Source organism: Nilaparvata lugens, chromosome 6, assembly GCF_014356525.2.
Source record: "Nilaparvata lugens isolate BPH chromosome 6, ASM1435652v1, whole genome shotgun sequence".
Lineage (NCBI taxonomy): Eukaryota > Metazoa > Arthropoda > Insecta > Hemiptera > Delphacidae > Nilaparvata > Nilaparvata lugens.
The window spans coordinates 56,229,221-56,256,814 of record NC_052509.1 but is presented as its reverse complement, the minus strand read 5'-3'; the positions used below and the strand labels follow the sequence as shown (position 1 = coordinate 56,256,814).

Genomic DNA, 27,594 nt, shown 5'->3' with positions numbered 1-27,594 from the left:
CCAACACAAACCTTGAAAACTTGATGATGTTTGCACAGTCAAAGCTTAATCAGCTCGTACATATAACAAACGAGACTTGATTTGGGTTGGATCCAGTTTTAGATGAGATTTAAATTGAACAGACACTTTGCAAACGGCACTTGAAGACAGTTGAAATAGCCAGGATAGAATCCAGGTTTATAGAATTGATGCTGTTGCCACGGGTGACCTATCGTGGGAGTTGGAGGTTACACTGTCTGAGTCCGGCAGAAAGATATGACAACAGCGTTGCCGATTCTCTACCTTCCCACTGCCTTCTATAAAGGAAATTCTGATGCAATATTGACTCTATTAGATACTGATATGTTGGAATTCATATCAATATAATTATATGCATAAAGGCACTCATAGGTCAATGTGAAAATAGGCCATTTTTTTTTTAATTTTTAGTCATGTACAATCATTGAATTTATATGATAAGGTACAACAGGATTATGCCCAAAACTTTCCTTTTTCAAATTTATACTACATTCCAAATAAATATCTAGGTCAAGGTAGTTATTGAAGTTACAATTACCACTTTGATCTTCAATCAAAAATAACTAAATTTCAAAGAATTGGTGACAGTATTAAAAAATCTAAATTATGAATGAAACTGGAAAATGTCGAACTGGAAACTTTATGCTCAATTCAAAGTCATTAATGGTTGAAATAACCAGGATGGAATGCAGCTCAATTGAACGAAAGCTGTCGCCACGGTTGACCTATTGTGGCGAATCGGAGGTCACACTGTCCGAGCGTAGCGAGTCTGACCGCCGACGGCAACCGCCGAAAATATCACGTGGGCAGATTAGCATAATTAAGGGCCGAGTGTGGGACGCTGAAGGCTGGGCTGGGGGGTTCCGAACTAAGGTAATATTGATCTAGAGGGGTGGTGGGCGGGCGAAGCGGGGCTGCGCGTGCGCGTTGAACGGTTGCCCGCCGCGATCGCGGGTCAGTGTGAACGGTGCAGCGGTTCGGTGGAGACGAACAGTGTCTCGCTCTGGAAATGTGCGTTCTCGTGCGGTCTCGATGTGCGGTCTCCGCCCCGTTTGCGTTCTCACTCTAGCCCTGGAGGTGTTTGAGTAGTGGAGTTGTGGGTCTCCCCCACATCGGGCGTTCTCAACCTCGGGTAGGTTTCACACCGTCACAACCGAACCGGTAGGTTTCACCAAACCTTCTCACACATTCGCCACACGCATGTGGTTACATTCTTCTCCACAGCAGCTCTCTTCCATCCCGCATATATCTCCTGCAACATGTGCTTTTCAATACTCCTATAAAACTTGGAGGTCAACTGTTCTCCCCTCTCCAATCTATATAATATAATAAAGGAAAGAATTGGCTTATACACGCACGGGATATGACTCAAATTCACGAATGACGCATCATCATATCTGAACTACTCAACTGATCAACTTGGGATTCCGCATACAGATTCTTAATTTACCGAGGATGGTTATAGACCTATTCAAAACTCTTCAAGATTTCAGTAGGTCCAGTTTTCAATTACACCCTTGCGGGACTCCTACTAGTCTTTACAATAATGAAGGAAAGAACTGGCTTAAATACTTACGGGATAGGAAATTCACGAATGACGCATAATCACGTCAGAACTACTGAACTGATTAGCTTGGAATATTATGCATATTGATTCTCAATCAATATGCATAATATTCCACCAATATGATACATCCACCAAGGATGATTATAAGCTTACTCATAATTCTTCAAGATTCTAGTAGGTCAAGTTTTCAGTTTGTCAAGTTTTTAATTAGACACCAGCGAAACACGGGTAACCTTCTAGTTATAGATGAAATTATAACGTGAAAAACGTATGTCTCCCCTTCAATCTCAAACGTCTCCTTGATTCTTTTTGAAAACACGAATTGAATGTGAAGAAATCTCCAAAAATGTTAATGTACTTTATCAACTATTTGTCTCTTCTATATTCTTATGATTCGTATAGTAATATTGTTGAGAATTACTTCAAATGTCACTGGTTGATACTCGGCTAGAAGTTAACATCTTTGCTCTTTATTTGAAAACCCAATTGTGAGAAATTTATCAAGATGTGATTGTGCTTAATCAATTTGTCTCTTCGAAATCCTCATGGTTGGATATTCAAACAACTATGGAGGTCACTGGTCGACACCCGGGTAGATTAACATTTTCTCTCCTTGAATCAAAACTACAAAAATTGAATGTAAAAAATCGTCAAGAATATGGATTTTATCATTAACTTGTCTATTCAAAATTTCCAATATTGGGTATACAAACAACATACACACCAGTGACAGTGAAAATAAACGGTACAGTGAGAATATTATTCTAATGAGCTCATATGGGGTATTTCATACTCGCTAGGCCGTGATGAGTGTTAACAGTCCAATCAGAACTCATGGAAATCATTTTTTCGCTGTGCCAGTCACTGATATGTAGGAGTCCAGCTTGTAGGTCACAGGTTGACATCCTACAACATGAGTTAACTTGGTGGCCATTTTGTGAGTTCTACTTATGAAAAGTTCAGATAATATGATAAGGAAACCTCTATTATATTGGCAATCAATATCCAATGGCCTCTAATCTGATAAATAACGGTTCAACTGTTGCAAATGAACTTTCATGAGAAGCGGGTCATGAATAAATATGGAGGTCAAAGGCGGATTCCCTTAATCTGTATCAGTGAACGTGTCCCTTACAGTTAGAATATTATACCCATGATTTCTAATGGTACTATTCATACTTGCTCGGTCGGGCTCAGTGAGAATGGTCCCATTAAAACACATGGTAATTATTGACCGAGCGAGGTAAAGTCTAAGATTCCAGTCGACGGTTTGGTATTTCTCTTAATGTTTAAATATTTATATGTTGCGCATTTACGGCGAAACGCGGTAATAGATTCTCATTAAATTTGACAGGTATGTTCCTTTTTTAATTGCGGGTCGACGTATATACAAGGTTTTTGGAAATGTTGCATTTCAAGGATAAAATAAAGAAAAAAGGAGCCTCCTTCATACGCCATTATTAGAGTAAAAATCAGACTATAGAATTATTCATCATAAATCTGCTTACCAGTGATGTGTGGAGAAGCCAGTCTATTGCTGTATTTCCATAAGGTCTATAGTTTCAATCAGGTACTTGTGAATGAGAATACTGTGTGAGGTATACTGTTCACAGAACTACTAGTATTTCTACTGTAACGGTCATTGAGTCTGATAGTGATAATTGTGTTGGAGTCCGCCTTGATGAAGTGAAATTGACAGCGAAATCTTAGTATTAAAAATTTAAATTTGAGGATTAGTTCTGATACTGACTGATAATGTGGGAACCAATTGCAAATGTTTCAAATGTCCAAATGCCGGTTGCACAAAAGCAGATCGTGATTAATTCCACGAGAACCAATTAGAGAAACCGTCTTATCAAAAATTTTTAATCGTATAATTAATTCCACGAGAACCAATCAGCAGAGAGAAACCGTCTTATAAAAAAAGGTCTCCTCTGATTGGTTCTCTTGAAATTAATCACGGTTAAAATTTAACCGGCTTTTGTGCAACCGGGCCTTTATGATTCAAATATTTGTGGAGTATTATTAGTGATACTGTTGAGATGACTATTAAAAATTGATTCAGTATCAGCGGTGATAGATTCAAGTGAATTAATGACAACTTCTCCAAGTTGCAAAATTCTATTGAAGAAAGATGTAGTCTTTGAAGCCTCTGAGAGATGATGCTCTTCACATTCTCCGTTTAGTTTATACGATCATCATATCGATGCTTGTAAATGTTATTGATATTATTGGAATACTCTGTGATATGTATCTACTATGAGAAAAAAGGAGAACTGATTGTATTCACCAACATATCTCTCTCAAGCGATCTTGAATTCACCAACATCATTGTCTCTCTCTCTGCGTTCATGTTACAAAACGAGTTAACTTAAGCGGTTTATCCACCATGAAATTCTTGGGAATTCGCTCCTTTCTGCGTAAACAACTATGGAAATAACAGAGTTCACACCAAATTTAGCTCTAGCTATGTAGCTACTATCTTAGATTATGGATATGTTCAGACGATTCTAAACGTATCAAAGAATCTTCGAGTAGTACAACATGACTATACCTTGGTACTCTGACGTCATACTATGACGATATGGGCTTTGGACAGACTTTGACGAGACGGTATGGGTTAGTCATTATGCACTTTTCGCGCGAAATGATTCCAAACTGAGTAAGTTGTTCGTGTGACGATTCTTGACGACTAAAAATCGATATTTTGACATTCTAAACTAAGTGCTTCATACAAGGTTCACTAGAATCATAGAGAAACAATAGCATAAGTAGATATCCCATGTTATAGGGCGTTTATGTCGCAACTTTTACTGTTATCTCAAGCCGATAGTCCACGTAGTTCTTTCTCTCTCTCTAGATTCTAGTCTCTCATATTGTGCCGTTCATACACTTTTACCCGATCAAAACAGTAAAAATCGACAATAATCGACAGTAATCGACAGTAATCGACAGTAATCGACAGTAATCAGCTTGAGACAACAGTAGAAATTGCGACATAAACGCCCTATACCATGGGATATCTACTTACGCAATTGAACTCTATGCTAGAATCTGGAAGAATGTACCTTATTTCCACTTTTGCAATTTCCGGCAAGCTTAGTCATCAGATGAGATATGAGATATTATTTTTCAGTCAATAGAAATTGAATGAGAATGGAATTTTGGTACAACTTATTATTTTCAATCACATTCTTCAAAAACGTGTCAGAGCACTATCTCCGTAAACAAAGCCATAGTGCATTCTGGTGACGTCAGCACAGGTAGGGCTCCTACACCAATAAAAAGACTAGCTGATATAGATCAGCTGAAATCAACAACTTTGTATTGGTTAAGGGGCCCTACCTTTGCTGACGTCACCAGAATGCACTATGGCTTTGTCCACGGTGGTAGTTGTCAGAGTCTCGAGAAATAATGTTCAATTCGAAATTCTCCAAAAATCAATACTTGTGTCCTCTATAATCTGTTAATATTTCAAACTCTTCGTTGAGGAAAGATACATGAGAAGTGATATTCAATGATTTGAATATGACCTGTTTGAGGAGCCAAATAAGACAAGTCGTTCCCAAATACAACATGAGGAGAGTGATAATGAAGTCAGATTTTGTTTTCTTATACAATAAGAGGTTATTATGTTCGAGAATCGTGAGATCGGAGTATAGTACATAGGTCATGATCATTTAGAATAAATTGTGAGAGACATTATTTTGTGCTCAGTACAAACACGATGACGTATCACTCGCTCTGCTAAATCTCCTCATTGGAGGAATTAACTTTCAAAGACAATACAGAAGTTATTTCTGTCCAATAATCATGACAACTCGAGAACAAAGGGTAAGATCCACGTCGTCAGATCAACTGCTAATGACTGAGGAGCCTGTTTTTGATAAACGTTTTCTGAATGAATAAATCAAAATATTTGACGCAGCCACTTGCTTTGATCGAGAGGTGGTGATAGAGAAAATATCATTCTCTCTTGATAAATGCTTCCAGAAACATAACGGGAAAGGGTATTGTAATCTGCTTATGGAAAGCTCTGAATAGAATAAGTTTTCAGGTTTCTCAGTAAGGCAGAATAGAGTTTAGGAAAGTAACAAGTAGGAGAAACGCTGCATTTCCAGATGATGAAGTAAAGTTATCAAAAGTTTTCAATGAAGTCAATTATCAAAAGTGGAGAATTGTATGGTAGCACCTGGATATGTCGTGATATTTCAATCTTTCAACGTTACAAACTATCTAGAGGAACAAGAGTTTTCGTAGAATCTTTCCATATTCAATGAAAAAGACTAAGAAATTGTCAAAAACCACAGATTTATTGATACTTAGAAAGACCGGTTTTGGTTAATACACCATTGTCAATCTCTGATAAACTCAGAGATTATCAGAGATTGACAATGGTGTAATAACCGAAACCGGTCTTTCTAAGTATCAATAAATCTGTGGTTTTTGACAATTTCTTAGTCTTTTTCATTCAATATGAATAATTACCGCAATATCAACTTCTTAACTACACAAAAACTGAATCTTTCCATAGACAATATTATAAACAACGCCCCTGGAGAAGCCCAATGCTCTGAAGCTTTGATTAATTGATGAATCATCCATTCATTTCAGTGTCTGATTTCCAACAGATTTCATTATCAATCACGTTCTTCAAAATTCAATTACAAGCATTGTTATTTGCAATAATCTCCACAATAAGTATTGTATTTTCCCCAAAAATGTTTTCCTAATTATTGAGTATTGTCATCTAAAATAATTATTGCGATTCAGTCCGGAAGAATGTATTTGTTTTTGACTTCATTTGTGAATCTGAGTTGACAACACAAATTCATCTAATAAAACTTTCAAAATGGATCATTAAGTTTCTCATTAAGAACACTGCAAAAAATTGATTGAACGTTATGTTCCATATTTTTGCTCTCCTGTCACCAAAAATAAAACGAGGAATACAGAAATTTACATGTTTGATAGCGGATATTTAATGTATGCAGAAAGTCGATGAACGCTTATTCAATTCGAATGAGACGAATTTTTCGAAAGCATGATTTGCCAATGCCTGATTCCCTTGGGATATTTTGCTGATTGAGCTGATGTTTGTGTGGTGGTTTGGGGGAAGGGGTGGGAAAGGAAAGAGAGAGTGAGTGGAAGACTGAGCATGCGCAGAGAAAGAGACGGTTGATCCGGGAGTTGAACCAGAGCCCGGGATTTCGGTGAATCCAGGTTTTGCCTGGAAACGTATCCTTGTTTCATTGGGTAAAATTCCGGAAGACGGAAAAGAGAGGCTCAATATTGAATAAAAATCAACAATATTGACTTGTTACCTGGAATGGTGGAATTGCAAGAAATACTTTGCAAGAATCTCAAATTCATCATCATCAGAAACAGACTGATTTAATAGTTTTTCCAGATGTATAAATTCGAAAGACATTTCAAATCACTTTTTCCGAACTCTTGAAAAAGGAAGACGGTCGTCCTATCTTTGACTATGGTGCACAATTAGTTTCCAAGATCTATGAATAAGTTGTTTGATAATTTTCCGATGTAAGTAGATCCAACATGTATATTTTCACACCAATGATTCCAAAAATTTGCCTGAAAATGTCGGTTCATCACTGAGAAGAGGTTATCCTAAATTTCCCCTACACATTTAGAATGAAGTAAGGTAGGATGAAATTGAAGATATCTGAATTGATGAACATTCATGTGTTCAAATAGAGAATAATAACTCATAGGCTATCATTCGAGAATGATTATGCATTGAAATTGAGATTTTTACCTCTTATTCGTTCAATCATTCATTGCATAAAGCAACCAAATACAATATTCAGAAAAGAATAGAAGGCTACTGCTCATTGATCATTTCCTTCTACTTCCATGGGTTTTGTTCATATTAATTTCCACAGAAAATCAATCAAGATCAAATTTTAATTAATCTAAGATTTAAGAATGATTTATTATCAATAGTCATCTATTGACTTTCTTGCAATGTTCTTTTTTCAGGACATGCTGTTCGAATCTTGAATGACATCAATTCTTCATGAATAGGTCTTGAATCATATTTCTAATGCTCTGCCCACATTCCTTTTGTCAAGTTAACCCTTGTCTTGAATTGAATGAATCAATTCAGATATACATAAATTCCATACATTCTAGACTTTTCAAGGAGTCATTCCGCTCAAGAACTGTGAGTTCCAAGGTGTAGAGTAGTAATGGTTATTGAGTTTTTCAGAAGTATGGTTGAATGGCTGAGGAAAGGTGGGCAGAGAATATTCATTTATCAATCCCAAACATTTTTGAAACACAAAAATTAGAGATGATACTTTGCAAGAAACTATTCCGCTCAAGAACTGTGAGTTCCAAGGAGGAGAGTTAGATGTTGACAATGATTATTGAGTTTTTTGGAATTGTGATTGAGTGACTAAGAAAACGTGGATGGAGAATATTCTAGAATGTTCAGAAAATATTGTGGAATGTTCATAGAATATTGAAAAACGTTCACTGTTGAGGCCCAATATGGAATCGTGACAGTTCAATTTTCAATACACGATATATTTTTCCGGTCCATCAGTGCTCGTCGTTAGGAATTTTAAATGGAAAAATCTACGCTGTCACATCTCTCCGCCATCGATATGGCTTGCTAATATTCTACAGACGAATCAATATTTTCTTGTCAACCTGAGAACGGTTTTGTTACTGTGACGAGACTTGTCACATTAGACAGCAATGAAAGAATTCGCAGATATCGAAAACTGTTATTTCCAGTGCTGGCGATAGGCTTTTCCAATTTCATGTGTTGCTGTTACTGAGGGTATCTTTCACCGAGTCATGTACACTCCATACAATATATTGAGACGGAAAAATGATCTCACTTCCCTTTCTTAATGCAAGTAAGATTCATAAACAGAACATTTTTTTATCAGAGATTGTCAATGGTGTAACAACAAAAACCGGTCTTTCTATTTTTAAAAAATTGTGGTTTTTGACAATTTCTCAATGCTTTTATTTAATTTTATCGATATTGCTCAGTTTCAATCACTGTGAAAGATTCACATGATAATATGAGTTGATACTGGTTTTAAAAATTGCATACTCTTCCATTCTCAAGCCTGGTTTTCATTCGTAGAGTTAGTGTTAGAGTTCCCTGGGCAAGTACTAACTCTCTTGTGAACTCTCCCAATAAAAACGTTCATGGTAGGGTCATGGTAGAGTTCTAGATTTAGTCAAGTGGACTATCTTTTGAACTCTCCCAATGGAAACGTTCATGGTAGTGTAGAGTCACGGTAGAGTACTAGATTTAGTCAAGTAGAGTGGGATAGTACTCTACCACTTGCCTTCCCTCACCACCGCTTCTCACTCTACTCTACCTCTACTGTGCTAATGAAAACAGACTCGAGCTAGTAGAGTAGAGTCGTGCCGTAGGCTATCCAGTTTGAGAAGTATTACTATTCATTAAAAAGTATCAATTTATTAAAAAGTAGTGTTTATTAATAAGTAGTGTTTAGTGTTAGTTTATTGAAAAGTATTGACATTTTAAAGTTGGATTGTTCACTAGACAACACACTTCACCTACTATTCTCAATCGTAATGAAAACAGTTACTCGACCAAGTAAGTAGAGTGGAGTTAGTATGCCAGTTACTCGACCACCAACTCTACTAGTGAAAACCAGGCTTATACGTTTTTTTGTGAGCTACAAACTTTCTCCTGATTTGTGTTGTTCAGCGGTACCCATTGCCATATTTGGAATACTAGAAAGTGTCTAGTTTCAGCCAATCACAGTAGAGCTCAAACGCCATTGGTCAACAGCTGATTGCCAATCGTAAGGCTTCACGATTACAATTCACTCCGCTGCTCAAAGTTCAAGCTTCCAGTCTACAAGAGATTGATAATGGTGTAGCAACCGGCATTTGTATCTGAAATTGTTTAAATAAATTAGTGATTATGACAATATCATGACGAACACTTTCATTCATAACACCAATCATCTTTTGGTCAGTGTGACTAAAGCTGCAGAGTTCATATTCAAATTCTCAGTCATGAACTCTAAACGGCAATTAGGAGATACCGGCTTCGATTCCTGGACTGACAAATGTTTTTTGAATAGTAGCGATCTTCGAATTTTCATCTACCTGTTTACCCTGTTGTTAATGTTTGCAGTAGTAGAACTCTTCGGGGTGATTTACAACATTTAATTTGAGTTTTCGTTTAATAATAATTATTCTCGAACATAACTTGTAGAGTAGCTAGATATCTTCGATGAACTAGTTTTTCTGTAATCATTGTAGTTCTCCAGTATTAAAGAATCATTAGTAATCTAGTCTGAAGTCGATAGTAAAATCGAACGACATAGTGATAATTCATAGTGGAAACGTATTTGGAAATCCTTTAAAAAACACAGTATCTTTGTATTAAACATAGTACTAGTGACCCCCTGGGTTGGAGAACTTGCTCAATAAACTGTAGAATTGTAATATTTGAAAAAATGTCTACTGTTATGGAACAGCAAAATATTTCTTTCACGAGAATAATTTTAGGTTTTATTGGGGATCCTATACATTTGAAATGAAAAATTACTCTGTCGCTGCATTTTTGTCCCTCATCTCAATCCAAATTCATTTTTATTTTTAAGAGATAGTGGTCATGTGATACATGATTTCGATGCCGAGTTCCACTAGCAAATGAATGGCGAAAACCACACGTTGATAATTCAAATCGTTTAAGTTTGTTGATGTTGCACATCTTGTAAAAAAATTGATGTTGCAGAAGATGTATACTATGTTGCAAATTGACCAACTGAAATGTTATGACTGAATGAATGGAAATACTGTTGTAATTACATGCAATTAATCTCAGCTTTCAATATTATGTCCTGAAAAAGGACGAAGTAGTGAGTTAATTTTGTTGTCCAACAAACTTGACCTGTAAGAAGGTTCGAAGAATACGTGTTCAAAATTTGAGGCTGATTGATCAATTCTCTCTAAAGTTATTGTGGAACATACAAAAACACGGACAACGACTTTGACCTTCATGAGAACTCACTTTAGTAAGTCAAAAGTGAGAACTCGCTGACGCTCGTTCAATTATAATTTTATTGTTGTAAATAACACAAGATGGTTAGATATATTCATGAAAAAGGTTTGAAGAGACAGTAGTTGGATGCTGTATTAAGCTGTGTACAGATTTACGCGCCGCGAACATGAGCAATCCACTTTTAATCAGCTGATGCCAAGCTTTTTATATCTGTATCATACCGTTTCTGTAAAAATACAGCTGATTAAAAGTGAATTGCTCATGTTCGCGGCGCGTATAACTGTACGCACCTTAAGATTGCGCACTAAAATTATATTTATAGATGGAAATGAATAATTATTGTCATCTAAACAAGCTGTACTGTTGCTCTGTACTGCTGTCAAAAATAGTTCAAATACAGATTAATTATTGATTGTTCAATATTCTACCAATCTATTTTTACAAGATGAATGATTGGCTTCTTTCTCAATGATCATCTCCCTCTCATCTTCATGAATGGCTGTTAATTGATAGGAAACTGTTATGCTATCTTACCACCAGTGAACGGTATCATTCCCCCATTGTGCAGTGATAATTAGAAAAGCGTCTCTCCATCCTTGTCGCTCCCGCTTTGATTTGGAGTGAGACGCGATATTTCGCTCCTATTAATTAGTCATTGTGCACAGAAGCGCTCAAGAAACGTTAATAGATGACTGAGAAGTTGTCGCAGGTATTCCATCTCTCTCAAGGAGCTATTGTTTGGCCAATGACCGATAGCGATGGCAATTCACTGAAAATGTAATTGGACAATGATATAGGCTCCGCTCCCTTCAGTTGTCTCTAGAATTCAATCCAATTCGAGAATACCTTCTGTTCCATCATTGTTGCATTCCATTAATATTGATTGGAATTTTGTGAAATATTATAAGAATTGGTACCATAACCTTATTCAGATCTGTTCATCAACTATCTAAGTTCGGAGGAGAAATAGTTTTGGATTAATTCTGTTGTTTCTCTCCCAAGCATTGCTTTGATCTTGTACATGTGTGAATTAAATATCATTTTTGTGGGGGTTTCAGAGACTTGGCTATACTTTTTATAGTTAGAAGTTATATGAATTAGTAAATTAGGTTTGATAAAATTTGCTCATTAGTCTCAAGACTAGATAGCAATAGTAATGTGATTAAAAAAAAAAAAAAAAAAGAAGTTATAGATTGTTATAAATACCAAAAATTGTTCTCTGTGAGAGGTAATCTGTGAATTGAACGTTTATTCAAAATGTCGGGGGACTTCGCTCTGGAGTGTAAAAGCATAGAAAATTTGTAACGAAAGATTGAATTCATAGTTTATATTTATTTATTCATTTTCTCAGACGTACAATTATTTTTTTACAGCTATATGAGGAGGCACAACAGGCTTATGCCCAAAACTGTCCCTTTTCAAATTTATACTACTTGAGGTTGAGCTACTATCACTCATCAAAATAACAATTTATTCACACTTAAAAAAAAACACATCATCAATTACAAATAGATATACTATGAATTCGATTTAGAATGATATACTATGTTTGCTACAGTATTTGTTAATATTCTATGTACTATTCTACTCTAGTACAGCATCTAGTCACTATTTTGGACTTCCTGAAGTGAACATGTTCTCTAAAAAAAGAGAAATTAACAAAAATAAGTTTTTTTTTGCTGAATAATTTCTCTTCTCGTGAGATCAGCTGAGGAATATCCCTCACATGTACTCGCTCACTCACGTCCATTGACGCTGTTTTTCCAAGGACGTATTCATCCTTCCAATGTTCTTCAGCGAGTTATTCAAGGGTTGACCTAGGGAGACCTAGTGCAATCGAATCTTCATATCATAAACCCAATTTATTCCAAATTCTGTGAGAATCGTTAGAGCCGTTTTCGAGATCCGGTCACATACAGATACTGGTATCCTGGAATAGCAGAATTCATGGGCTGACATGTGTTTTTCTATTCTTCAAATTTTATTATTTTCGTATGAGATGTGTCACTCGATCCAATGAACCTGGAATACTAGGTTATCATTGCTCAGATCCATCTTTGAGAACTGAATGATAATTTATAGTTTAGCTGATGAACATTAGATTTCAACGCATAATCAAATGTTTGCTGTCAACATAATATTATATTGTAGAAGTTTTTGAGTCTCATTATTGTTCGAGAATGTGATTTATGAGTTTGTAAAAATACTTCAAAAAATACATGAACCAAATCCATTCATTCAATCAGATCATGATATTGATCATTAGGCAAATTCTATATAATATGAGAGGATGTAGGGGAATTACAATATTGACGCTACATGTTGTTGCTACTTTATCTGTAATAATAATAATATCGTGTAACCTGGCTGGCTCAGGTCTAGTGTCAGAGTTTTCAGGTCGCAACTGAAATTCAGGGCATCTCACATGACCTAACGACCGCTTTTTAGGCAGCCGGGACCGACGGTTAACGTATCAGTGAAAGTTAGAAACGCAACAAAAGATACGCAACGAAATACCCTTTCCTCTCATTTTATCAAAATCCATAACTTCATCACTTTGATACCTTTTTTGTGTTCTAATAATACCAGTAACCCTAAATGAGTACAGTGGAAGTTCGGCAAATAAAATGATTGACACTTTCCTGATCTCATGATTTTATCAATGTCAAGAATTATTGTTGAAAAGTAATTAGATACAGAACGAGACTCAGTCACAAACACAAACTGAAGTAACACGATCACAAATTCACGTCACACAAACACAAATTTACGTCACACAATCACAAACTAAGTTACACAAACACATATTTACGTCACACAATCACAAACTTAGTCACACAAACACAAATTTACGTCATACAATCACAAATTCACGTCACATGAACAAAAATTTACTTCACACAATCACACATACGTGACACAATCACAAACTGACGTCATACAATCACACACAAATCATATACGTCAGATATGCATATCACATACGTCACACAATAACACACATGTCTGTCGGTAGCATGGAACGTCCGTCAATTATCAATTTGACATGGAATCCGTTGACAAACAATGATATCTGCCCGAAGAGTAAAACCCCTGTCAGCCTCTTTTCGATAGCAGAGATGTTGATCTGCATTCGGCCTGCTCTCATCGAAAACCCTCTTTTTCCTCCCGGGAAAACGCTACTGGAAAATTCTACGAGGAAAATTCTACTGGAAAATGCTACTGACACATTCAAAGGCCGGACGTTCTGTTATATTTGCTCGGCGCGATTTCATCCCAACAAAATATTTCACCATTATATTCCATTGTTATTCTAGGTATCGGGCGGGCCCACGCTGATCCTATTACAACAATGCTAATTATTGCAACCCTGTTTCAGGGAATTGCGCTCGAAATATTGGTTACCAGCCTTTATTAGCGAGGTGAAGTCAAATAAAGCCATCCGATACACATCAGACTACACTGATGAGTGATATCAATATCCATTGAGCGTGTTATTTATCAATTTATAAACTCATCAGGCCGACCCGTATTATTTGCTCTATTATATTATGAAAGCTCAGATGGATATTGAATTCTCAATTCCTGTTTAACAATATTTCTGTTATGGTATACTGATAGGAGAGAGAGGGTATCTGAGTATATTTCGGTCTCTGTTCTTCCGATGATCTACTTCAAATCAAATCAATCAATCAATAATTTGGTACAATTCAAAACAATATACATAAAAGGAATCAAGATGAAAAAATGACAATCATAAATAAATTTAAACAGAAACAGAATACAAAAACAGACTTCAAGGTGATGTGTGCTTAAAAGAAAGAAAGGAGGAAAAATACCTAGCCAACTATGGTTTCCCATGTAATAGAGAGGTAGAGGCTATAAAAGTAAGGAATGACTTCTATTATTACACTAGTAGTTCTGTGAACAGTAGACCTCACGCAGTATTCTCATCACAAGTACCTGTTTTAAAAATCTGTTGTGGCGCACTCACACAACTTTCCTTGCCGTTATGAAAATTGATCACCTGACGCTAGTGTACTCGCGCATCTCAAGTCTACTATTCGAACATATGAGACAGCTGGTGATAGGTCAATAACGCTGGAAACACACGAGGTCTGCTATTTCTTCGTAGTGAATGATTTAATAGAACCAACAGTTGCCAACAGTTTGCAATTTAATAATCACATTTTCTCTGATTTCAAGCTTATTTTCAATTCTGGGTGGAAATGTTACTGGACATTAATTGTAGAGATTTTCATGCTTAATCTTTTTCACTTGAATTTTTTTGTTTAAATTGTATATGAAGGCTGATAATCGAGAATCTAAAATCAAACTTTGCATAGATGGGGCAAAGCTCCTGAAATTTTTACAGATGTAGGACGTGTTGCAGTTGATAGAGCTTATCAATGACTGTTCCAGGTATGAATTTGATCAAAATCGTTGGAGCCCTTTTCGAGAAAATAAAAAAAAACCTGTTTTTGACAACATTTTCGCCGCCATCTTAGATTGCATTTGATCGAAATTGTTCGTGTCGGATCGTTATAGTGTAAGAACCTTACGTTCCAAATTTCAAGTCATTCCGTTTACTGGGAGATGAGATATCGTGTACACAGACGCACATACACTCATACACACACACACACACACATACAGACCAATACACAAAAACCACTTTTTCGGACTCAGGGGACCTTGAAACGTATAGAGATTTAGAAATTGGAGTACGTTAATTTTTTTCGGAAAAAAGAATCGGCTTATACACGTATGGTATTGAACATCCACGAATTACATCGTCACGTCTGAACTACTTGACAGATTGACTTGAAATTTTGCATATTGATTCTTAATTTTCAAAGATGGTTATATGCCTATTTTCAAGTCTTCAAGATTCTAGTTTATGAAGTCTTCAATTAGATCCTTTCGAAGCACGGGATTCCTGCTAGTTATAAATAAGACATTCTTCCAGTGTTGTGAAGCTGATATTGTAGTAGATATCAACATTGGATGAGAACGATTTGATACGTCAAAACCACTAGTAAATTGATACAATTCGAGATTTTGGTTTCGGTTGTTACACTATTTTCAATCTCTAGTAAACTGAAAGCTTGAACTTTGTAGAGCAGAATATGAAGATGTGAGTGGAGCCCCACGATTGGCCGTTAGCTTTCGACCAATGAACGTTGAGCTCTCCTGTCATTGGCCGTGACTGGACACGCCTTATTATTCCAAATATGACTATGAAAGCCGATGAACAACGAGATATGAAGAGGAACTCTGTAACTGAGTTTTGATAAATCAGTGAGACAATATAAATTAGATTTTATTCAATATGGATACTATACTGTCCTCATGACCATATTTGGAATACTCGAGAGTGTCTATCCTCAGTTCATAACAGTAGATTTCAATCGTTGAACAAAGAGGAATTGAGAGAAAAAACATTGTAACTGAGTTTCGATGAATCAGTGGTATTCACAATATTAATTCGATTTCATTCAATATGGATATCTTACTGTTCTCATGACCATAATTATTGGAATTGTCTTTGTCTATAGTGAGGTCATAATGGCAGTGTTTGATTAGTGATGGTATTGCTATCCTTGTCTCTTATTGAACAAAGCGGATAGCGCTATCTCTTTCTCGCTTTGTTCTGTTTCCAGATGGTCTTTTAATAATGTAGAATTAATAATAATTAATTAACAAAATATTTCATCTTAAATATGTAAATACATTTTGAAATTATTGAAAATATAATTTATCGCTTAATAAAATATAATTGATTATTTTAAACGAGAATGAACAGTTAATTTTATTACATCAATGAACCTGTAACAGGTACCGTCTACAGAAAACATTGACAAGACAGAGGATCGGCAACGTTGTTCTCCTATTTTTCTCCACTGCCATTATAACGTGGACCTCACTATAGCTCGGACACTGAAAATAAAGAGCTCAGCACAGAAATGAACTGAAATGGAATGAAGTGAACTGAAATGTTGACATATCTCCCAGAGCTATCAGTTTCAGATACTGAATTATCATGGTATAAACTTGGAAATCCATATTGAGAATATGGGAGCAATTAAAAAGCAGTTTAGCTGGTCGACCCAGTAGCAATTATTACAAGCTGAAACAAAATCCGGTGATCGGTTATGGAGGGTTGAACTTGTAAGACTAGTTCCTAGTTCTATTTTAGGGCGATCGACTACTCTAAAAATACCGGAGGATTTGGGAAAAGCACGATTACATTTAGCGATAAAGACGGTTAGATTGAGCTCGGAGCATTTAGTATTATATCAATCCACTGCTCTATAAATACATGATTGACTGCTGAGAGGAGGAAATGATTGTCCATTATTGATGACTTTATTGATGACACCCGCTGTGATGATGGGCCTCCATGATTTCTTGCAGTGACCTCTTTCCAGACATTCCGATTCTCATCAAAATTCAATCGTTTATTCAGAGATGTTTTCTCTGACTTTCTCGTTCACTTCAATATCCAACTGTAGCAGAGTCAGACATTAAGTACTCGAAATAAGTAAATGATGTGAATTGAGTATATCAAGTGAATTGCGTATATTATATTATATAAAGAAAATTGAGTATATCAAGTATATTAATTTGTATTTTTTTCTCTTAAGGGCTACTTGATAATGTCATTATATTATATAAAGAAAATTGAGTATATCAAGTATTGAATTGTATTTTTTTCTCTTAAGGGCTACTTGATAATGGCATTATATAGCCAAAACATGTCGTGACTGGATAATTCTGAAAAGGGTACGGTACTCAGTTTTTTATTTCTATTCATATATTATTTACAAATACATAAAGTACATGGAGTAGATGATGTACATTAATTACATGAAGTACATGGCTCATTCATGATGGATTGATTATTCATGAAGTTAGAGTTGAAGATTCAAGAACTAACAGTTTCAATATCTATGACTCCGTTATTCAAGTTTTCTTACCCTGATAATGTCCGTGGATGAATAGTACAGTCAAAATTCTTTATTTCATTCCATTTATTATTAACAATATTATTCAAAACTATCATAATGTATATTCGGTTTTCAAATTATGAGACAGTCGTCTCATAGTGAGGTCCACGTTATAATGGTAGTGGAGAAATATATTAGAACAGCGTTTTCGATTATCTGCCTTGCCATTGCATTCTATAGAAGATTACTGATACCGGAGTATCTTTCCACACACAGGCTTTGCCTTTGTGGAGAGTTTTCATGAAGCTCTTCAGAATACAATGTTGTATTTTCTGGAGCTACGATATAATAGCAACTATTAGTTATAATGATTGATTTTTTAGTTCAACTGTAAGTTTTATTTATGATTGTTTGGTTGCAGAAGATGTAACGTTGTTGTATAATATGAATATTTGTACCCTGAAATCATGATGATAAAAACCAATTTGATTTGATTTATGTAATTAATATTAACTGTTCATTCTTGTCAAAAATGATCAATCATATTATATTCGTCATGGAAATATATTTCTAATGACTCAATAATCGATTTCATAGTTCAGATAAAATATATTGTTAACTAATCATATTTCTACATCGTTGAAAAACGAAACACGAACATTACGATTTGACTGCAAACAAAAAAAAAACTAAAAATAATAATCTTGATGTAAAATACTTCACTTGAACACTTAGCTCTGGCTTCCGAGCTCGGGATTCTTATTTTTATTTTTAGATTATTATTTTAAGTTTTTTTTTTGGTTTGCAGTCAAATCGTAATGTTCGTGTTTCGTTTTTCAACGTTGTAGAAATATGATTAACTAACAATATATTTTATCTGAACTATGAAATCGATTATTGAGTCATTAGAAATATATTTTTTTTATTGTGATTCAATAATAATTTTGTGGGAAATAATAATCTTGATGAAAATACTTCACTTAAATAGTGATCATGGGTGAAAGCAGGTGAAACCACAATCCTTGAGCCAAGAAGATGAAACCTGACATCAAAATGTTGCAACATAACAAAGCTCTCTTCAAAATCAACCTCTCTAATTCTAAAAGCAAAGTGAAGCTCAAAGATTGCCGAGTAGGTTGAAAGCTAAATGTTTATTACTCTAATTCTTCGCGAGTTATTTGCTCGGCACAGATACAAAGATGCTTTCTGCGACTTTACAAGAGTTTCTTCTCACTCGGCAATGGAGTGTTGGCCAACCGTAGGAGTCGTTACAAACATTCGCAGCAGCAAAACTTCACTATTTATGCGAGTACACACTCAGACCTTATGTCCCAATGGACTATATCCGGCGGGAGTTTTCCTGGGATTTCTTCGTTAGCGTAAAAGCGTGAGGGACTCCAAGTCAGAGAAGAAATGCTGGAGAGCAATACACTCTCAGAGCTACAAAATCCCAGAGCTCTTGGATTCCACAAAGAAATAATAGTCTAAATTGAAAATTTGAGATGCGATTCCATAAACTAATTGACTATAGCTTTGACAAACCCAGAACGGTTATTGATATTGTTTAATCAATTGAGGAGTAGTTCTTCCCGCAGTATTAATCGGTGATGAGATTTACTGGATTAATAAGAAACCAATCTTCAGGATTTAGGATCTAGGATTTATTAGAATAATATCCTGAAAATTTGAGAAGGCATTCCATAAACTGATTGACCATAGCTTAGTTCTGGGTTATTGATATTGTTAAATAGATTGAGGAATATTTCTTCCTGCAGTATTAATCGGTGATGAGATTTACTGAATTAATAAGAAACCAATTACCAGGATTTAGGATCTAGGATTTATTAGAATAATATCCTGGAAATTTGAGAAGAAATTTCACGAAGCAATTGACTATAGCTTAGTTCTGGGTTATTGATATTGTTAAATAGATTTAGGAATATTTCTTCCTGCAGTATTAATCGGTGATGAGATTTACTGGATTAATAAGAAACCAATCTCCAGGATTTAGGATCTAGGATTTATTAGAATAATATCCTGGAAATTTGAGAAGAAATTCCATGAAGCGATTGACTATAGCTTAGTTCTGGGTTATTGATATTGTTAAATAGATTTAGGAATATTCTTCCTGCAGTATTAATCGGTGATGAGATTTACTGGATTAATAAGAAACCAATCTCCAGGATTTAGGATCTAGGATTTATTAGAATAATATCCTGGAAATTTGAGAAGAAATTCCATGAAGCGATTGACTATAGCTTAGTTCTGGGTTATTGATATTGTTAAATAGATTTAGGAATATTTCTTCCTGCAGTATTAATCGGTGATGAGATTTACTGGATTAATAAGAAACCAATCTCCAGGATTTAGGATCTAGGATTATTAGAATAATATCCTGGAAATTTGAGAAGAAATTCCATGAAGCGATTGACTATAGCTTAGTTCTGGGTTATTGATATTGTTAAATAGATTTAGGAATATTTCTTCCTGCAGTATTAATCGGTGATGAGATTTACTGGATTAATAAGAAACCAATCTCCAGGATTTAGGATCTAGGATTTATTAGAATAATATCCTGGAAATTTGAGAAGAAATTCCATGAAGCAATTGACTATAGCTTAGTTCTGGGTTATTGATATTGTTAAATAGATTGAGGAATAGTTCTTTTTGCAGTATTAATCGGTGATGAGATTTACTGAATTAATAAGAAATCAATCTTCAGGATCTGGTATCTAGGATTTATTAGAATAATATCCTGGAATTTGAGGAGAAATTCCATGAACCAATTGACTATAGCTTAGTTCTGGGTTATTGATATAGTCAAATCAATATTGATAGTTTTCCTGTAATATCAATCAGTGATGAGATCTACTCGATTAATAAGGAGCCAATCTTCAGGATTTAGGATCTAGGTTTTATTAGAATAATAGCCTAAAAATTTGAGATGGGATTCCATAAACTAATTGACTATAGCTTAGTTCTGGGATATTGATATAGTCAAATCAATTGAATAAACGTTTTTTTGCGGTATAATTAAGTAATGAGATCTACTGGATTTATGAGAAACCAATCTTTAGGATTTAGTATCTAGGATCTATTAGAATAATAGCCTGAGAATTTGAGGAGGGATTCCATAAACTAATTGACTTCAGCTCAATTCTGGGATATTGATAAAGTTAAATCAATCGAATAAACGTTTTTTTTGCAGTATTGATAAGTAATGAGATCAACTAGATTTATAAAAAACTAATTGAATAAAAGTACAAAAAATGAGGTGGGATTTCATGAATAAAATTGATTGACTCCAGCTTAGTTCTGGGTTATTAATAGTTCAATCGATCAAGGAATAGTTATTTTGAAATGATTCAATGATCAGTAACTTCACTTAAAATTGATTAAACGAATAATTCATATCAATCAGTAATGAGATGAACTGGATTTCCATAAGAAGAAGGATATCACATAAAAATATTCTCTATTCCTCAGGGATAAGTGATTTGGTGGCTGGATTTGAACTACTCTTCCCAGTACTGATATCACCAGGACTTCCTATATACCTGTATATAGGTAGTATAAATATAGGGTCATGATATCACATTAATCAAAATGTGGAATCGAATGAATCAAGTTGTGAAATTGAATGGAAGATTATATCAGATTGGCTTTTTTTGTGTGAGTTGAAATATATTCTGGCTTATACACTCATTATCACTGATAAATGATAATTTCACTCACAACATGCTCCAACATTGATGTTATTTTCAAGTAAGTAAATCAAAAAGGTACTTTGATTTATTATTTTTATTTCTTACTAATTAAGAGTAGCCCTGCCAAAAAAGGTGAATATTTTAATATTGTAATGTAACTTTAGGTTGTGTTTTTTCAATGGTTCCAATTTTTTTTTAAATAACTCGATATTATCAGTTTCAAGTGGTAATTGAGTGGAATATTACTTATTGATTTATTAATTCAAGTCATCTAAATTCAGAATTTATAGTTTCCATGTTTATTTTGGACTAAAATTTTATAAAAATTGCACATGTGAAATTCTGACCTTATCTTGGACTTTGTCGCCTATAAATTTGGAAGAAAAATAGCACAAGGACTACCTTATTATTTTATCTACTATAATGTTATTGCATTAGTATCATTTGTATTATAAATGAATAAATGAATAAATAAGCTACATAACGTGATGTAGAACGTGTTTCAAAAAGTGAGAATAAGAATAAGATTGAATTAGAATGTTTTTTTTATTTATTTTTTGAGCACATTTTATTTATTTTATTTTATTTATTTTATTTATTTATCACATTGTGTACACATACTTAACATGAGGAAAGGCACAACAGGCTCATGCCCGAAACTGTCCCATTTCCAATTTATACTATATAGTCCAAATCAAAAAGTTGGTTATGTCACTCTCACTTTTCAAAATACAATTTACGCTCTTCAAATAAACGCTCAGATAAACGAGCAAATTTTGAATCAAATAGATACTATTAGAGTCTAGAATCGAAAAATCTAAAACAGTAACTTAATAATTATTATTCAAAAAGTCTAAATCTTGAATGAAACTAGAAATTTTTAAGCTAAAAACTTCACACTTTACAAGAAACCACATAGAACATGGAAATTGGAAACAATACAATGAAAAATATGATACTAATTATAATAGAAATACATTTGTCCAGTCATAAAATTACAATAAAATAAAGTGGAAATAAGTGTGTACAAGTGAACAAGTGTACAAGTAACTAGGAGAAGATTAATATTGAACAAAATCCTTTTCATCAACACACGTCCGGTGTAATGAGATAAAAAGAGGTATGAAAGGGAGAGAATATAGATGTGAGGAATGAAAAGTGAGAGAAAATGAGAGAAGAGATGGGAGGAAAAGTGAGCAAAGATAGAGAGATCGAGAAATGTGAAAGATATATAAGCCTGATAGAATAGAATAGAATGACTGCCTTTATTTTATACATAGGAGGGCGAAGTTAGGGCGCAGTCGGCCCCTGCCGACTATAGTTGATGAAAAGAGAGATAAACGAAAATGTAGTGAGAAAAAGCATAGAAATACAGCTGATAGAATGAAATAAACAAATGAGAATGAGTGGTAACGATGTTTATATTAAGAGTATAGTTGTCATTCAGTTAACTCCTACAGATCCCGCTCTCAAACGAGTTTATCTCTTCATATTAAATTGTCATGTTGTTTTTTCGAACATGAGAACGCATTCCAACTGGAATCTGACCGTGACATGCTGGATAATTACACTACAGCAAAGCTATTGATGAATTGTTTGTTCTGTTACTCGTCAGTTATCGATGTGCTCGATATTGACTGTTCTAAATTGATTCTTTATTACGAATCACCGTCAAACACGACAAGAGCAATTTGAATGGGAATGCGTATTGATTGAATACTCGTTCCAACTTGATTTGTTTTTCTTTCTGTCTGAATGGAGTCAACAATACTGTACTTAGTAGTTGAGTTGCTAATGATGGATCCAGTTCACTCAATCAATGATTCAATCTCTCTGCCGATTCTCTGCCTAGCCACTGCCTTCTATAGAGGATAGCTGGTACCGGTCTATTTGATATAATATTAACGTTTTACTTTGTCACTGCTCTGCCTCGTTGATATTGGCAGCTGATACCGGTCTATCCGATAAAAATATAGACTCACTTTTTATCTGATTGCAAATGATCAATTATTATTATAATTATATGACTTTCTTCATTTTTTTCCCGCGTAAATCGGTTTTATTGAATTAATAGTATTTCTCCCTCAGTATTTCCTTGTAGTATTTTGAACAATTTTGTACTAAATTTAACTTCCGCCTTTATCTGTTACTTTACTGATGCTCAATTTGACTGGTTTTGGACTCAATTGTTAAAAATTTGACTGGTGACAGAGGTTTATTTATTTATTCATTTTTTATTTATTCTTCTTATGTAATATATTTATTGTATAGATGTTTAGGTACTTCAGGAAATTATATTTTATTTGTTTCTTTTTCAGGTTTTATTATTATTTCTTTTTTGTTTTCTACTATTGCTCTAATTCTGTTTGTGTGAAATTGCAAAAAGACTTTTTTTTTAGTTACCAAAATCAAGTGACTGTCTCGTTCATATTATAATCACAGCTGTTAAGCCACTGAAGTTCTTTCCTTTTTTCCATCATGATACTGTTTCTTTATAATGATTGCATTGTGGAAATATTTGTAAAATATGTCAGTGTTGTAAATAAATTTCAATTTCAATTTCAATTATATTTATTCGTGAAGGAAATATATACAGTATTTCAATGACTAAATGATCAATTTCCATAATAATTGTGAATGGATATCTTGTCTAAAAAACGATTCGGCAACGTTGCTGAGCTTGGAAAGAATAGTGCTATTTGCTTTGTAGAATAATAGACAAGAGGTAAAGGGAGAAGGATAAAGCTTGATTCGCACATAACAGTGACAGTGAACAGTGGAACTAAAATTCTTACAATATGTCTGTATTATTTGGTTATTCTCCATCAGCTCAGCTGCGTGAATAAAAATGATAACATAAGAAATTATAGTAATCACATTCTCACTGTATAAAGTCAATGTTATTGGGAATCCAGACGAAGAGAGCGAATTGAGTCCGGAGTATTCTAATCCGGTAAATATTCTAATGGTGATACACCGAATCTGTTGCAGGAGTAGGATAGGCAACCTGCTTAACAGATCCTTTCCACAACCTCCAGCCACTTTCAGAGCAATTATTTGTATGCTTTCATTCAGGCAAGCTCCATTTGCTGATTCACGTCGTATAAAAATAGGAAAACTTCAATATCTTCTTCTTCTTCTTCTTTTCTTCTTCTTCTTCTTCTTCTTCTTCTTCTTCTTCTTTTTCTTCTTCTTCTTCTTCTTCTTCTTCTTCTTCTTCTCCTTCTTCTTCTCCTTCTTCTCCTTCTTCTTCTTCTTCTTCTTTTTCTTCTTCTTCTTTTCTTCTTCTTCTTCTTCTTCTTTTCTTCTTCTTCTTCTCCTTCTTCTTCTTCTTCTTCTTCTTCTTCTCCTTCTTCTTCTTCTTCTTCTCCTTCTTCTTCTTCTTCTCTTCTTCTTCTCCTTCTTCTTCTCCTTCTTCTCCTTCTTCTCCTTCTTCTCCTTCTTCTCCTTACTTCTTGTTGCTCTGCTTCCTCTCCTGTCTTTTCTTCTTCGAACAAGAAACAGATATGTTTGACAGCTGCTTCTAACATAGAATAAATTTCAAATTACACCAAATAAACCAGTGGAAAATTACAAGTTTTAATGATACAAAAATAATCCAACCTCAATTACGTGAGCCTAATCTTCAAAAGCCTAACCTCAAAAAAGTTTGTTGGAAGCATTTTGCCGTGTTACAACAATCAAATGAAACTCAAAGTTTTTCGGTTGTTTTAAGTTTTTTGAAAAAATAATAGATAAAGAGCATTGAAGAAATTATATTTTGGTACAGCCGATGTCACAGCTTGTCTGTCGAACATGTGTGAACACACATGTCCGAGCCGAGCCAATCATGCAAGCAATGTAAGTTTGGAGGACGATTGTAGAGCCAATAGCATGAGTTGTCAATGTGACGGCCTTCAATCAAATATTCAACAATTTTTTCCAGCTATCGATCTATTTCCGGATCTAGCACACGATAGCAGCATTAGAGCGCATGCGCAGTTTGGACAAGACGGCATGAATGTTTAAAGCTGTCTTGTCATTGGAAACTGCATTGTGTCAAGCTGCAATATACGGCTGAAACCTGCTATTTTCGAACTGACGAGTTGATTTTCTGTTATTGAGGTCGTCTCTCTAGCTTCATATCTCTCCAGTACGACTTGATGGCAATAGCCTCTTCTCTTTGCTACGGCAATACATATGCCGCTATTATTGGTTGGCCATGTTTAAATGCGTTTCAGTCAAGTATTGGTGAATGGAATGTGCCACAGACATATTATGTTCAACGAATTGATTCAAGTGAGAACAGAAAAAGGACATAAGAACTTCTATACTGAGATCCACGTTTTGATGGCAGTGGAGAACGATATGAGAAGAGCGTTGCCAAATCTCTGCCTTACCACTGCCTTCTATGGAGGGTAGCTTATACCTGTATATCTGATGTAATATAAACTGTTCATCATTGTTAATTGAAATTCCTCAAGGAAAAATATTTCTCAATGATTCTTAATAATCTTCCTTTCAAGAGCATTTCATGTCATCGAGTACATATTAATTGACCAAGCGGAGTGAGGTTTGAGATTCAAGTCGACGGTTCGGCATTTCTCTTAATGTTTAAATGTTTGAATGTTCAAATGTTTTTATGTTGCGCATTTACGGCGAAACGCGGTAATAGATTTCCATGAAATTTGACTGGTATGTTCCTTTTTAAATTGCGCGTCGACGTATATACAAGGTTTTTGGAAATTTTGCATTCCAAGGATAATATAAAAGGATAAAGGAGCCTCCTTCATACGCCAATATTACCGTAAAATCAGACTATAGAATTATTCAGCATAAATCAGCTGTCTAGTGGACTATAATACTAACCGTTCAAAAACATCGAACATCTTGAAAATGTATCTTTCCATTAACGTTAGTAGACAGTTGACTATAATACTACCCGTTCAGAAACATCGAACATCTTGAAAATTGTATCTTTCCATCAACGTTGTAGACAGTTGCAGCCAGACATGATAACAGCGCTCACACTCACATTCCGGGACGACACGTCACGGTACGATATAGGACAGAAAGCTCTATGTTTATTTGGGAGTTTTTCTAGACATTTTTGATTGATGAATCATTTATTAATTTTTGAGAAAACATAACAACAGGTCAATGTAACTCACTGAGCGCGAGGTCCACTGTTCACAGAACTACTAGTAAATTAGAATATCAATGACAGGTATGCTGGTGAACTTGTTATAATATCATAACAAGTTCACCAGCATACCAGTCATTGATATTCTAATTTACTCACAAATGCCTCTCTTTTATAGTGAGGTCCTCGTTATAATGTCAGTGATTGATTAGCAATGGTATTGCTATCTTTGTCTCCCATATAAGAAAGCGGATAGCGCTATCTCTTTCTCGCTGTGCTCTGTTGCCAGATCGTATTTTAACAATGTAGAATTGATAATTAATTTACAAAATATCCCATCCTAATCATGAGAATTCATTATGAAGTTATTGAAAAATTTAATCTCTTCCTTAACGAAAAATTATTAATTATTTTAAACGAGAATGAACCGTTCTAATTTTTTTTTAATATTGTGCCTGTCCGCTACGAACGTGGGCGATCAACATGACGATTTTCACTTTATCCACGGCAATACGAAATATTTCTATGGAGATTTTTTCACACCAGGATCGGATGTTGTTTAGCCAAGAAATTCTTCTTCTACCTGGGCCCCTCTTTCCAAAAATCTTTCCTTGGAGAATCACCTGTAATAGAGAATATCTCACGTCGTTTCTCATCACATGTCCCAGATACTGAAACTTTTTGCATTTGATGGTGGTGATTATCTCAATGTCTTTTCCCATTCTCCTTGGAACCTCAATGTTTGTTACGCGATCAGTCCATGGTATCCTCAGAATCCTTCTGTATGCCCACATCTGGAATGAAACAAGTCTCTTACTAATGGCCTCATTCAGAGTCCAGGACTCTACACCATATAATAGGACTGTAAAAACATAACATATGAGCATTTCCATGTTTGTTTCTAGGGAGTGATTCTTGCTCTTGAAGATGGAGCCCATTCTATTGAAAGCCGATCTGGCCTTTCCTATTCTTGATTTTATTTCCTCAGTAATATCCCATCCTTCATTTATTATGGTTCCCAGGTAGCTATACTTCTTTACTCTTCCCACTGGTGTTTGATTGATGTATAGATGATCTCCATTTATGTTATTCTTGCTTATAATCATCAGTTTTGTCTTCTTCACATTGATGTCTAGACCATATTCATTACTACATGCCGTTATTTTGTCCATCATGAATTGCAAATCTTCTAAATTATA

At 34.8% G+C, this 27,594-nt stretch overlaps 1 protein-coding gene across 3 annotated transcripts in view; it reads left to right on the top strand.

The window, feature by feature from the left end:
- The first annotated feature begins 981 nt into the window (after nt 1-981).
- The window catches only part of LOC111062208 (gamma-aminobutyric acid type B receptor subunit 2-like), a 623,739-nt gene continuing 597,126 nt past the window's right edge, over nt 982-27,594 (top strand). For 2 of the 3 annotated variants that reach the window (XM_039431289.1, XM_039431292.1), the window contains exon 1: nt 982-1,179. The gene's annotated coding sequence lies outside the window, so the exon portion shown is untranslated. The remainder of the gene's footprint in view (nt 1,180-27,594) is intronic. The other variant, XM_039431291.1, reaches the window with a different exon arrangement.